Source organism: Dendrobium catenatum, unplaced genomic scaffold (genome assembly GCF_001605985.2).
Source record: "Dendrobium catenatum unplaced genomic scaffold, ASM160598v2 fragScaff_scaffold_982, whole genome shotgun sequence".
In the NCBI taxonomy this organism is placed as follows: domain Eukaryota; kingdom Viridiplantae; phylum Streptophyta; class Magnoliopsida; order Asparagales; family Orchidaceae; genus Dendrobium; species Dendrobium catenatum.
Genome location: NW_021319444.1, coordinates 813302 through 829461, shown reverse-complemented (window position 1 = coordinate 829461; position 16160 = coordinate 813302). Strand labels below are relative to the sequence as shown.

General features: G+C 31.6%; 1 pseudogene; it reads left to right on the top strand.

The window, feature by feature from the left end:
• Positions 1 to 15029, top strand: part of LOC114580365 — a 59512-nt pseudogene extending 44483 nt beyond the window's left edge.
• Positions 15030 to 16160: the final 1131 nt, after the last annotated feature.

Sequence of the window (16160 nt, the reverse complement as noted above, 5' to 3'; positions counted from 1 at the left end):
GATGATGTCCAAAAATAAATAATACCTAAATAGAGCTGGCGGCTGATTCTTTCTAATTTGAGTCTATCATTCCGGCTGATACAAAGATTGTCTAGGACAATGTGCTTAAAGATGGCAACCTTAACCAGGATGCCCTAATTAGGGTTTTTGTTTTTAACTGATCGTCCAGGCTGATTTATGGATCGTCCCTAACGATGTGACCAAAAATAAATAACTCTAAAATAGAAATAAGTGAGCAAGATTACTAGCAATCATACACCCTTACAGAATAAAAAATACATTAAAGAAAATTACTAATATAACAAGTTCTGTCAAAACTTGAGCATTGTAAGGTGCACTGTAATCCTGAAATATTAGTAAACACAAAAACAAATAAATATTATAAATATATGTAGATAATAGAAAGTGAGCCACAATATTTGTTATTATCAAAAGAATAAACTCATAGGCTCGAGTTGCAACAGTAGCCAATGTTTTACATCCCTAAATTAGTTAAAGGGAGAAACACTGTTGATTGTTTCCCTCCCTCTAACCTCTTTTAGTAGTGTAATTTTCTTTTATAAATAAAAGTCTATCTCAAATTAATAACTGGACTTTGCGATTGAAATTTTTTCTATCTTGCTACATCAATCTATCTTATATAAATAATATTCAAAGTTTTTATATTACTTTCAAATTCTTTAAAATCTTATCATTACTTTTATCATATGAATTTAATTCTATTTTGTGGTTTATTCTTCCTTATATTAGAGACTAAGTTTTTCTTCTCTAATATCTGGAAGATATAATCATAACTAAGAGTATTTAAGAGTTTTAAAAGGGATCTTGCTTGCAAAAAATGTAAAAATGAGCCCCAAAATGAAAAAATAATTGAAAAGATGCACAATGACCGCCAAAAATTAAAAGATACATAAAGTGTATCAAAAATCAAAAGATGCACAAAGTGTGCCAATCAATTAACAAGAGACATAAAATAAACCCAAAAAAAGTAAGCTTCTTTCTATTTCAAACTGTTAAATCTTAAAAGAATTCATGGGTTACTTGATATTTTCAAAGGCTTGATTTCAAATTTTATGATTGTGACAAATTACTTTGGTATATTATTCTATAAGATTATTTTTTCTAGATCTAAGTTTTGAACGGATCTCTTTTTCTTATCCAATTATTTATTTGAGTTACGTCTTTTATTTAAAAAAGATGATTTTGCCCTGAGAGAAGTTCAAGCTAAGGTTAACAGGATTGGCTATTCAACCATTTTCAGATTTCGATGATGTTAACTCAATGTTCTTGAAAATTTTGAATTCAATCATATGGAGACTTTATCATATTCATGCTTTGATTAAAAAAATTGGGCTTTCATTTTCTCTTTCGTCTTTTATTCTTTTTTTCTAGTTTTCACTCCTCCTTTTTGTGATGTCGAAAGGAGGAGTAGTGTTTGAAGTTGTTTCTTCATACTATTTTACTTTTTTCATGTTTTATTTATTTTTTATTGTTTGCCATGATAAAAAAGGTGGAGATTATTGTGAATTTAGTTTCAGGAATATAATTTTAATGATAACAAATGCTTCTATTTTTCCACGACTATCTTGCCTACTAACATTTCAGGTCCACAAGATCAAACTATAAAATGAACTAGCTCAAGATTGGGTAGATTAGAACTGAGTCAGTTTATAATGTACGATAAGTGTCTTTTACCTTTTCTTGAGTCCATTGTAACATTATGGATCCTAATGCTAAGTAACATTGCACACACATACTTGGGGGACAAATTTTTTGTCTATTTGATTAGTGTTTTCTATTTTGATCACATCATTAGAGATGATCCAAAAATCATCATGGTCGATCAATTAAAAAAACCCTAATTAGAGCATCCAGATTAAGGCAGTCGCAATTAAGCGCATCGTCCTAGATGATATTAGAATTAGTTGGGATAATAGGCTCAAACCAAAAAGAATCAACCACCAGATCTACTTAGGCATCTTTTATTTTTAGACATCATCGAGGACATCATCTTAGACGATGCCGTGAAATTATGCCAAAATTAATCTGGTAATTAAGGAAAGCAAATAAGGTTTGATTGCTCGATTATATTGGCATCGATGATCACAGGATCGTCTGGGATGATCAATTCACAAACCTTAGTTCTTTCTGGATGATCAAAAATCGGCTTAGCTTTATTCAGGGCGATGCTCTAGATGATATGTACTGAATTGAACTAATCGCCTTGGATGATTTAGAGATCGGCCTGGACGATCAAGTTATTTTTTCATCATCTAGACATCCATTCATGGCGATATTATGAATGATATGTGTCATTTTGTATTAATCGGCTAGTATGATAACGAGATCATCCTAGATGATCTAATTATTTTTCCATCATATAGACATTCAATCAGGGCGATGGTCTGGACGATATTAGTAGAGTTGAACTAATCGATTTTGTATTAATCGGCTAGTATGATAACGAGATCATCCTAGATGATCTAATTATTTTTCCATCATCTAGACATTCAATCAGGGCGATGGTCTGGATGATATTAGTAGAGTTGAACTAATCGTACAGGATGATATACTATCATCCTGGATGATATTTACCAATTAGTGGCTAATTATGGCTAATTTGGAGCCCTTTTTTAAAAAGATCTCTTGTTTTCTCAAGTAAGAATCTTTTGTTGTTGTCTTGACCTGAGAGAGCTAAGGGGAGAGGGAGATCAAGGGAGAGAGAGAGAGGATCTTGTGAAGGGGAGTTTATGAGGGATTTCAGGTTGCTCCAAACAAGGATTTGAGTCATCTTCTTCGGTCGTCGTCCCTTAGTCCTTGGAGGTTCTAGAGAGGTATTCTTTATTAATTGATCGAGGTTATCTGCTTGCTTCTAGGGGAAGCAAAAGGAGTTAGGTTTTCTGTCTGATTCTAGAGGAAATAAAAGGAGTTGGGTTTTCTACTTGCTTCTAGAGGAAGCAAAAAGAGTTGGGTTATCTACCTCATCGGGGTTGGTGGAAAGGATTTTTTATATGGGCTTCTCTACCTTGTTGTGAGGGGAAAAGGAAAGACACTGAGTTTAGTGCAATACCTGGAGGAGAGGCTCCGGGGAGTGGACGTAGGTCAAGTTAATCGAGCCACTGTAAAATCTGGTGCGTTCTTTCTTATTGTACTTCCGCACTCTAATTTCTATGGTGATTGTTTGGTTATGTTTGTGATTTTGTTTGAAGAAATTTTTAAATACTGATTCCCCCCCCCCCCCTCCCCTCCCTCCTCTTGGTTAGCCTTAGGACTAGTTCATTTGGGCTTAATATCCCTATCAAACTTTCATATGTGACTTATCCTATGATGAGTTATTTGAAGTTTCCACGAAAATACATACTATATATAGGAAACTCAAGAAATTGCATGTCAAACTGAATATATAATATGTAAATTTACAAAAAGAGTATAAAATCCATAAGAATGATCATACATCTATTGATAGAAAGCAAATGACATTATTGGATGAATTTAACGATTTGAACAAAAAACATGAACTATTGAAATCCTCTCATACTAAGCTTGAAAATGATTTTAAATATTTTATGGTTGAATCATATGAAATAAAATATGATTTGAAAGTTGATAATTCAATTTTAAAAAGTACAAACTCATATCTTGTAGAAAAACTGAATGACATTAAGGTAGATAAGACACTTCTTATAATTAAAAAAATTTATAATCATAACCAGAAGTGTATAATTTCAAAACCTAGGAAAAGATATTATAACTCAGATAGATTGATAAATCCTTTACCTCGTCTGAAATATTTTTCATGTGGAATGATTGGGCATATCTCTCACACTTGCACAATTTATAATATAACATATTTAATATGAGGACCTAAGATGCATAAATCACAGCATATCAAACATTCTTCTAGATTATTATTGCCAAAAGGTGAACCCAAACTTATTTGGATTCTCAAGTATAATGTTTGATTATTTTATAGAAACACTCTCATACAAACCCTCATGAGACATTTGGTACCTGGACAGTAGATGTTCGAAGCATATGACTAGAGATACAACTCAATTCATATCATTGAAAGTCAAGAACAGAGGCAAAGTGACACTAAGAGATAATACCACTAGGAAAGTGGTAGGTACATGTATGATTGGTAACAAAAATAATTTATATATTGAGAATGTATTATTGGTTGAAGGCTTAAAATATAACTTGTTTAGAATTAGTCAGCTTTGTGATAAAGGTTATAATGTTAATTTTTTTCCTACAAGCTGCATTATAAGCCAAAATGGAATTGATGTGTAGCATCAAAATAGGGTGAATAACATATACATGCTTAATTTAAACTTTATTAAATCTTTTAATAGTTTTTATCTCAAAACAATCACTGATGAATCATGGCTATGGCATAAAAGATTTTGTCATACAAGCATGAAAAATCATAAAAAGATTGAGTTGGTTAGAGGGATAACCAAATTAGACTTCACTAAGGATCACCTATGTGATACATGTCAATTAGAAAAATAGGTAAAGTCCTCCTTTTATTCAATTAAATATCTTAGAACTTACAAATAACTAAAAGTTATACATATGGATCAATTTTGACAAGTTAGCACTATAAGTCTAGGAGGTAAAGTTTTTTGGTAAGTAATTGCTGAGGATTTTTTAAGATTCACTTGGGTCGAATTCTTATCTCATTAGAGTGAATCATTTGATGAATTTAGAAATTTTTGTACTTGGATTCAAAGGAAACTAGGGTGTAAAATTTTATCAATTCAAAGTGATTATGGATAAAAGTTTAAAAATGAAAAATGTGAAAGATCAAGGAATTGATCAAAATTTTTGAGCACCTAGGGCCCCTCAGTAGAATGGAGTAGTTAAAAGAAAGAACAAAACTTTGATTGAAGCCATTAGAGCCATGTTGGTTGAATATTCACTTCCAAAATATTTTTGGGCTAAAGCGGTTAGTACAGCTTGTTTTGTTCTAAATATGGTGAACATTAGATCCAAGTTAAACAAGACACCCTGTGAACTTCTTAAGGGAAGAACACCTAATCTTTTACATTTACATAGTTTTGGATGTAAGGTATTCATTCATAATAATGATAAAACTTCTTTAAAAAAATTTGATTCTTAATTCGAAGAAGGAATTTTTCTAAGAAATTCTAGTGTTGGCAAATCCTATAATATTTTTAACAAGAGAACTTTGGTAGTTGAGGAGACCACACATGTAGTTTTTGATGAATTTGTTATTTCTGAAAAACCAAGGTTGGAGGAAGAACAAATTAAATATATCTCCCAAGGAATTGAAAAGACAAATTTTGAAGAGAATGTTGGAATAGAAAATACATTATCTAGAGAATTGAAATTTTTTAAGAATCACCCTAAAGAATTTATTTTAGGTGAACCTAGTGAGAGTATTAGAACTAGGCATATACTTATCAAAGAAGTGAATCACTTATCTTTTATATCAATGATTGAGCCCACTGATATAAATCAAGCACTTTCTGATAAATTTTAGATTTTGGTCTTGTAGGAAGAATTGAATTAATTTGTTAGAAATGATGTTTGGGAATTGATTAAAAGACCTAAAAATCAAAGTAATGTTGGAACTAAGTGGGTGTTCAAAAATAAAATGAATGATTCAGTTATAGTGGTTAGAAATAAGGCTAGATTAGTTGCCAATGAGTATAATCAAATAGAATGAATTAATTTTGAAGAAACTTTTGCCCCTGTAGTCAGACTTGATGTGATAAGGTTATTATTAGCCTTTGATTATATTAAAGGTTTTAAATTATATCAAATGAATGCTAAGAGTGTTTTTTTTAATGGGGTGATATAAGATGATATTTATGTTGAGCAACCTCTAAGTTTTAAAAATTTAAAAAATTCCTTAATCACGTGTTTAAATTAAAAAGGTATTGTATGGACTAAAATAGACACTTAGGGCTTGATATGAGAGGTTAAGTGCATTCCTATTAAAAGATCATTTGTTAAAGGAAGTGTGGACACCAATATTTTTTAAAAATGGTAGGAAATAATATACTTATTGTGCAAAATATATGTTGATGATATCATGTTTGGATTCACTAATAAAAATCTTTGTGATGATTTTTCAAAAATAATAAGTAGTGAATTTGAAATGAGTTTGATGGGAGACTTCAGCTATTTTCTTGGTTTTATCATAAAGTAAGAATAAGGAAGGAATATTTCTTAACTAGTTAAAGAATATTAAGGATATCCTCAATAAATTTGAAATGGATAATGCTAAACTAGTGAGTACACCAATGAGTTCTTTAGTGTAGTTAGATAAGGACTATGAGGAAAAACATTATTGATTAAAAGAAATTTAGAGGAATAAATAGATCATTATTTTACTTAACTGCTAGCAGATTGTATTTCATGTTTAGTATTTATTTATGCACTAGATTTCAAGCTGATCCAAAGGAATCATATTTGATTGCTATTAAAAGAATTCTGAGATATCATTTAGGAACTCAAAATATAGGGATTAGGTATCCTAAGTATAGCTCTTCTTTTGAAATCATTGGATATTCTGATTCAAATTTTGTAGGATGTAGGGTTAATCAGAAAAGTACTTCTGGAACTTGTCAATTCATAAGAAACTCTTTAGATTCTTGCTCTAGCAGAAAATAGAATTCATTAGCCATTTCTACTACTGAAGCAGAATATATTACCTTAGGTAGTTATGTGATACAAATTCTTTGGTTAAAATAAGAACTAATTGATTTATGATTTTTTATTGACACTATTCTAATTTTCTATGATAATACAAGTACCATATGTATTTCAAAGAATCATATTCAATGTTCTAAAATCAAGAATATAGATATAAGGCATCACTTCATTAGAGATCATGTAGCTAAAGGAGAAATTGAATTACACCATATTACTACTGAGAATCAACTTGTAGACATTTTCACAAAACCACTGGTTTTTGAAACTTTTAGCACCTTAAGAACCAGATTAGGTGTGATTGATCTTAATGCTTAAAACTGAATTTATGTAAATTGGATTTGTAATATATTTCACGTATATTGATGTGTTTGTTTTATTTCTTTCTTTATTTTTTGTTAGTGTTATTTTTGTTTTTGTGTTCATTAGTGCATGTCATGAAAATTGGGTGATTTGATTTTGAAAAGAGTTTTTGTTTATCATATATTGAGTTAATTTTTATTTCATATTATACAAAGCACTTTCATATTGTATGAATTGTTATCATAATACATAATATTTTTCCTGACTTAAAAAGATGAAAATGAGATTTTTTTTAAGCATTTCATACTATACGATGCATTTTCATACTATAAGATCAGTAATTTTTTATCTATACAATTTGGGACGTTTTTCAAGGCTAGTTATTTTTGTCAGATCGTACGTACAAAATTTTATTTTATCTTTACGATCCTATTGTCAGTTTCTCATGTGGATAAACCTAATTGCCAGATATGATCATTATTATTCTGATCATCCCGGATAAACAGGTGTTCGTCTGTATGATCGTATGGTAAAAAAGCCTGTATAAAATGACTCATCGAGAATAGAAGTTTATGAAAAGTTGTTTTATTTTTGGTAGTTTTTTATAGTTTGTACAAAATTAGTTTCGTCCCATACAACTTTAAAATCATACATACGAATGATTTTTTTGTACTGTACGATAGGTTGTTTTGCTTTAAATAAAAATGTATTTGATGGTTTTTCTTCACAATCCTATTCGGTTTCAAACCATATTGAGTCCAAGCTTTAAAAATTGCCAGCAGAAGCAAACGTCCACAAACTTCCAAAGCATCTTCCTCTCATTCAAGTAGGCACGACGAGAACTTTCTCTCAAAAGATAATGAGGAAGCCTACGATCATTTTGTTGAAGCTAAGATTACCCCCTCTTATCTCCTAATTCAAAGAGACATAAACTTCCCAATTATGCCTCTTTTCACCTCAACTCAATTCTCTTTTATCCTCACTTTGATTTATTCCTATCATCAAGACACCTTTCAAAATTTTCTTGCAAACATGAGAGTGAATGAAGATCACACTAGGATGACTTCATATGTCTTTAGGCATAGAGTAGAAATAACAAAGGAAGTTTTAGGCAACTTCCTCCATCTTAGGACACAAGGGGTTAGAGCGCACACTCTGACCTCTAGATCTGATTTTGATTGGTGTGAAATTAACTAAATTCTTAGAGGTGTTGCTCAATTCAATCACCTATCTCGTGTGTATACCCTGAACAAAAATGCTAGGATCATCCAACATGTTTTGAGGACTTTTATTATACCAAAAGTTGGTGATCGTATCAACCTAACTCCTCTATTTTCTACTGTCACATACCTTTTCATGACCAACACTCCTATAGATGAAGCCCAACCGATTATGGACTATATTTATAAGCTTTATTATATTGGACTTCCTCATAATAGGAGAAAGAAAAATGTGGCTTTAGGATATTTAGTTGCCTACATTCTAGAAAAGAAGTACAACTTAATACATCCTGATCCTCCTAGTCAACTTCCTATATACTTTACTGATGCTTCTTTTCCTGTACTTTTTAATCGAGATCAAAAATACGAGGGATAAGAATCTGAGGGAGAAGAAGGAGCCCCTACTTCAACACTTGAACCTGCTCTTGGACCTGATCAGAATTTCTTTCAAGAAATGGTCTAGCATTTTGATAGACTGAAATATCATTTTGATCACTGTTTTGATCAAATTGAGACTCACCTAAATCAGAAGGATGCGAGGTATAATGAAGATATGGATGGATTAGAGGATAATTTGACTCTGTTAATACACAAGTAGCTATAATAAATAGCTACTTTACTATGTTCACCCCTCAACCACCTCCAAACCAAGGTCCCTCTGGATTTTAGTTGTTACTTCTTTTTTGTACTTGTTGTTGAGATTTTGTACTTATTATTAACATGTTTTGTTTGATTTCAAGTGTTGGCTTCTCTATGTTGTGGCTCTTCTTCCTATAGTATTATATATTAGTGAATGTGTTGCAAGTGTTCTATGAAATGATGTTTTGACTTATATTGAAATTTTCTTCTTTAATTATTTTAAGTTTTTATAGACTAATCAAATGTAGTTGATCTCTAGAATAAATTTTTAAAATACATTGCTCTACAAATTAATTTTCTTGTAAAATTTAATTTTTCAAAATTTTAAATTAAATTATGGTTGGGTGTAGATTAGAAAATGATCTTTATATTTTTATAGATAAATATTATTTAGTTATAATTGTTGCAAAATAGATATTTTATTTTTATTTTATTTCTTTTTCAATGTGTATATTTTTGTTAATTATTGAACTTTGTTTTAAGATTTATTGATATTGGAAAGATCAAAAATGTAAAAAGATACACTAATTGTGCCACAAGTTTAAAAAGATGCGCAATATTCGCCAAAGTGAAAAGCGGCACAAAATTAGCCCAAACTAAATAGATGCACAAGTTTGTCAAAAATTGAAAAGATGTGCAATGCCGCCAACTTAATTTGTCATATGTTCTTTCCTTTATCTTTCTATCTCATATACAAATCCAGTTAACCAGCAATTATTTCTACTATTGAATTAGAAACTAATTAATCTTTATTACATCATTTTTGTAATAATTATTTTTATTTGATAAGTCTAGAACGAATAATGAACCTGATTGACTTTTCTTATCTTAATTATTTTTTGATTTAAAATATGAGACTTTCCTTTTCACATTAGAGAGTTAATTTTGTATTTACAAATAGTTTAAAATCTTCTTCTTAGTGATCTAAGTAATCGTGCATACACAAATGGGGTAGTGATTCAAAACTTTAATAATTAAAACTAATTGTACTATATGATTTTTAAATCGTACTGTATGGTTTGTCATAGTAATTCCTCAAAAATAAAGTTAATCAAATCATGCCCAATTTTTTTTTTTTCTTATATTGTTCGTATTGTATGATTAATATTCATATAGATGACTCATTGAGTATGAAATGAGTGCATACCAGTTTATCCCAAATGATCTCATAGATTTTTGAACTGATCATGCTTTACGATGTTGGTTCGTATAGACGACCCATAGAGTACAAAATGGGGTCATCCACATTCGTACCAAACAAACTCACAATTTTTTAACTGTTCATATTGTACAAAGTGGAGTTCATACTGACGACCCACAGAGTACAAAATGTGATCGTCCATATTGGTACCAAATGAAGCATGATTTGGTTAAACTATTCGTATAGTATGAAATGAGGTTCATACATCCAATTTATAGTGTACGAAATGGGTTTGTACATCATTGTACCCTATGAATGATTTATTTTTGAACTATTCATACAATACAATGTTTGTTCGTACAGATAACCAATAGAGTATAAAATCTGGTTTGTACAAGATCGTACATGGAATTTTTAACGTTTGTATGGATAAAGTATGATCGTACTGTATGATCTGAGTATGTTCAACTTGAACTTTTTAGTTTTCTGAATGATTTTTCTTGTCTTTCATATATGAGGGTCTTAAAAACTGTCACATACAATCTTCTAGAGTTATTGCCACAAATTTCTTTCAAGAGTGAAAATGAGAGTGTTTTGGGAGAGTATTTTAGGAATGAAGATTGAGAGATCTTTTGAGATAAAATTATGAGGGAAATTCATGAAGTTACTTAAAGGTAAGGATCTCTTATTTGTTTTTCATATTTCTCCCTACTCCTTGAAAAACTTGAGATAAGATTTTCAAATAAGATCACGGTACTATCTCGTCACCAGGAGGGTGAAAAAAGATGTTGGTTCTCTGCCATCACCAAGAGGGTGAAAAAGGACACTGGTTCTTTGCCATCACCAAGGGTGAAAAGGATGCTGGTTCTATGTCATCACTAGGAGGGTGAAAAAGGATACTAGTTCTCTACCATCACCAAGAGGGTGAAAAAGAACGTTGGTCCTCTACCATCACAAGGAGGATGAGAAAGGACATTAGTACTCTGCCATCACCAAGAGGGTGAGAAAGGACGTCAGAACTCTACCACATCTGGTTAGCAAAAGAGAGGTTTTGTAAGGGCTTCTCCGCCTTACCGTAGAAGAAAAAAGAGAGTCACTTTTGATTTAGTGCAATATTTGAAGGAGTCTTCACATAGTGGACGTAGGTCTAGTTGGATTTAACCACTATAAAATTTTGTATTCTTCTGTTCTTTACCTTTTATTGCATTTTTTATTTTTTGCATTTTAGTTTGTTTTGGTCGAAAAATATTTTTTTGAAAATTTATCATTATGTTAAAAAATCTTAAATTGGTTTTCTAAGATCCAAGAGAAATTTTAAATTATCAATTCACCCCCTTTTAGTTATCCTTGGGATAATTGTATTAGGTTAACAACCTATTAAAACTTTCTTATTATGCATATGAGATAGATTACTGTAGGAAGATAAAATAGATCTCTATTTCAAAGTCTACTAATTAATTTGAAACAGATATTGATTCAAGAAGAAAAATGTACCACTAAAGGAGTTAGAGGGAAAAAAATAATCATCAATGTTTGTTCATTTAACTATTTTAGAGGAGTCAAATCACTACTTATATGCTTCTAAATAAAAATAAGGCAAAAATATCATCATTTTTTTAAAAATAAATTCAATAGTAGAAGTAAGCAGTGATCTGATTATTAAAAATTGAAAGAAAAATAACATAAAATCAAAAGCATACAATAAAAATACATAAACAGGAACAAACATACACATAAAAATATAAACAAAAAGCATCAATTTTAAACATGAAAATTTATCACACCTTAGATAGTTCTTAAGATGTTGAAGATTTCAAAGGCTAGTGGTTTTGTAAAGATATCAACAAGTTAATTTTTAGTGGCTATATAGTGTAGCTCTATGTCTCATTTGATAACATAGTCCCTAATGAAATGATGCCCTATATCTATGTGTTTTGTCCTGAATTGTTGGATTAGATTCTTTAAAATCTAGATGGTGCCTACATGTAATCACATAAGATTTGAATGGTGCCTACATATAATCCTAAATCAAGTATTTGTTTTTTTAACTAAAGAACTTGGGCCACACAACTTCCTAAGGCTATATATTTAACTTTAATAGTGGATAAGGAAATTAAGTTCTATTTTTTTATTGGACTTGAAGATTAAGGACTATGCTATGAATTGACATGTTCCAGAAATATTTTTTCCATCAACTCTTTATCCTATAAAATCTGAATCAAAATATTCTATGATTTCAAAGGAAGTCCTATGCTTAGGATACCAGATTTCTAAGTTTTAGATTCATAAGAGATATCTAAGGATTCTCTTTATATCAGTCAGGTGGAACTCTTTTGGATTAACCTAAAATTTAGCACAGAGACTAACACTAAATATAATATCAGGTCTACTAGTAGTCAAGTAAAGAAATGATCTAATTATTCCTCGATATTTTTTTAATCAACTAATTTTCCATTTGAATCCTTATCTAACCGAATAGTTAAACTGATGGGAGTGTTTATTCGCTTGGCTTTATCCATTTCATATTTCTTAAGAATGTCCTTAATGTATTTTGATTGACTACGGAAAATTTCATCATCCTTATGCCTTATAATAAATCTAAAAATAGGTCAGTTTTTTCATCATACTCATCTCAAACTCCTTACTCATTATTTTTGGAAATTCATCATATAGATTTTTATCAGAAGATCATATAATCAATATAAACTTGGACAATGAGTAGTTCATCACCTACCTTTTTGAGAAATAGGGTAGTATGTACGCTCTTCTTAACAAAAGTTCTATTTAGTAGGAATGTGCTTAGTCTTTCATACCATACTCCGGTGCTTATTTTATTTCATACAATATCTTTTTTAATTTTAACACGATTAGGAAATTATGGATTTTTAAAGTCTGGGGGTTATTCAACATACACATCTTCTTTTATATGTTGATTTATATTAGTGGGTTCAGTCACTGAGATAAAGACATAGTAGTTTACTTCTTTTCTAAGTTCATTCCTAGTTCTAACACCTTTAGATGTGTCTCATAAGATCAGTTCTTTAGGATGACTTGAAGAATATATCCATTCTCTAGACAGTAAATTTTCTGGTTCTACCATTTCCTTTAGATTTATATATTCTACTCTTTGGATAATTTTAACAACTTCTTCTACTTCTATCCTAGACCCTCCAGAATTATCAAATTCATCAAATATAATATGAGTGGTCTCCTCTACCACCAATGTCTTTTTATTAAAAAATATAAAGGATTTTCCAACATTTGAGTATCTTATGAACAATCCTTCATCTGAAGGTGAGAGATTTCCCATTATTTAGAATGAACATTTTACATTTAAAGACATGAAGGAGAGAGAGGTTGTGTGTCCTACCTTTAAGAATTTCATAAAGTGTCTTGTTCAGCTTGGATCTAACATTAACCCTATTCAGAACATAACAGGTTATATTTACCACTTATATCCATAAGTATTTTTATTAATAACTAAATTTTTAATTAAGTTATTTGATAATTAATAATTTATTGATATTTTTAAAATTATAATTAAAAATTAACACGTATTTAAAATATAAATTAAAATTTAAGTTTTAAATATACTAAACATCTTAAATCTTAACTTATATTTCCAAACTATTTTATAGAATTTAATAATTTTTTAAAGTTAATTTTTAAATTTAACTTTTTAGAATTTAATAAATTTGAATTTGCGAGATTTATTAAATTCTATTTGTTGCCAAACCCCTTTTCAACATGGTGGTAAAAATAGATTTATTAAATCATATTTTTTTGGCGGAATTTATTAAATCATATTTGTTGCCAAACACCCCCTGAACTTTTATTTGGTCTGGTCACAGGACGTAGCTCTACGTTGGCCGCCAATAGAATCGTGCAACGCATTCTCACTATTTACCACGCACCCCGACAACCCGACCCGGAACGGACCCAGGATTGCTCGGTATTTCTCGATTTTGCTAGATATTGATCGATTTTGCTCGGCAATAACCAAAACCGTTCAATACCGATCAATACCTAGCAATACCGAGCAATACCGAGTTGTACCGACTCGGTATTGCTCGGTATTGTTCGGTATTGCTCGATATTGATCGATTTTACTCGGCAATAACCAATACCGTTCAATACCGAGCAATACCGAGAAAATACCGAGCAATACCGAGCAATACCGAGTTGTATCGAGTTTACAACTTGGTATTGCTCGGTATTGGCCTTCACAGAGCAGTATTTCTCGTTATTGCCAAATAATACCTAGCAATACCAAGTAATACCTCGAAATACACGAACATAGCATTTCCGGATCAGAATCCGGATCAAGGACTACATGTTATAGGCGGCGGAACGTAGCTCTAGGTCCCGTGAGTGTCCTCCTCAAATCTGTTTGCTCGATCTTCCGCACCCCCGTGTCCTCTCTTTCTGTTCTCCGCATCTCCTCCTTCTCCCGAAGCATCTAAGCTCCAATGGACCCTCTATTGCCATAACGGTACGAAGCCATTTTTTCTCTCCCAGTTTTCCCCTCATTTCCCGATTCTCTCCTGCTTTTTCCCCAGGGGCGAGGAAGACCTACTGGATCTCCTGCAACTTGGAGCCTGAAATCCAAAATCTTTCCCTTGATCGGAGAACACTACAGACCAGCTTCGTCCTCAGGCCGCGGGATCTCACCCGGATGCTGTCGAATTTTCAGTCGTCGCTGAAGGAGATAACCATGATAGCTACTGATCCGTCCACGGTGCCTTCAGATGCCGGAGAGGAGATTGGAGGGAAAGCCGTGGAATTCCGGAGTTATATTGACCCTGCCAAAGGTTTTTACTTTACGAGTTTTGTTTTATTGTTTTAAACATAGGTCTATTGATCGCGTTGGGCTGGTTTTTTGTATTGCTGATAGAAAATAGTGACTCCACGCTGCATACTCAGCTTTGGATTGATCCGGTGGAAGAGTTTTTACAGTATCGGCATGTAGGAGATCCCGCAGATGTCACATTTAGTCTGAAGGAACTGAAGGTAATGTCCGTTTAAGCCCTTTTTTATTAATTTTATTTTTATTTTCATAGCTGCAAAGAATTTTGTTATTAAGCTATTTTTATGAGGGATACTTTTGGATTCACAACTGCAATAGAATCTGGATAGATAGGATAGTTTTTGGAGCTGAAATTAGCACAAAAGATGAAGTGTTGTAGTTTTTTGTTTGGTCCTCGACTGGTGGTTGGGTATTTATGTTTGATAGTGTTGGGAGCTTGTATGTCTAAGAAAGTTGAAGAAAGGAAAGGTAATTCTGATGTCATGAGCTTCTGATTTCAATTGACTTTTAAAATACTTAGTTTGGGCGATTTTATCATGTGCTATATTTTTCTTTTCATTAGTAGTCATGGATGCTTATTTTATTTTAAGAAAATTTAATAAACAACGTAACTTGGGAGCATAAAAAGATAGATATATTTTATTCTTGGGTGATTGTAGAGGGCATTGTCTTCCTCGACCCATCAACAACTAAAAACACCTCCTCATCATGCTGCCATAGCAGGCGAAAGAACAACTCACCTGAGCAAAGCACATGCTTACAGTTAGATCATAACAAACCAATTGCATCCCAGCCTTACACCTGTACTCACCTGCACCTTTATATATCTAGGCAATGCATCAATACTATTGTACGAGCTTTTTCATACATGATAGCAGAAGTTGTTTATCCTCTCTGGTCTCTTATAGCTTTTCTCTGTAAAAACCTTCTCTGCTTTACGTGTCTTTCATTCTTTACAACAACCATAAAATTAGGTAATTACTTTAACCATCATTATCATCATTAATCTTATTCCAACTATTTTTTTCGGTGATTTACTTACATCAACCTATTATTTAATATTTAGCCGATATCTTCCCATTGAAACAATGCATGATCAGTTGCTAGTTGATTGTAATATTTTTAGATACTTTACTTATGCGACTCTTTGTTTTTTCCTGAAACCTACTCTTTGGAAAGAGAGGGTGGGAACCCTATTGAAGTCTCATCACTATTTGCCAATCATGCATTCTCATTAGTGCTGAATTAATTTCTGTGGTGCAACAATCCATGTGTGGTATAAACTAGATGACATGGGTATAAGAAGTTCAAAAATCCTGTAAAAGGCAATACATAGCATTTTTGTCGCATGGGCCATTTACATATA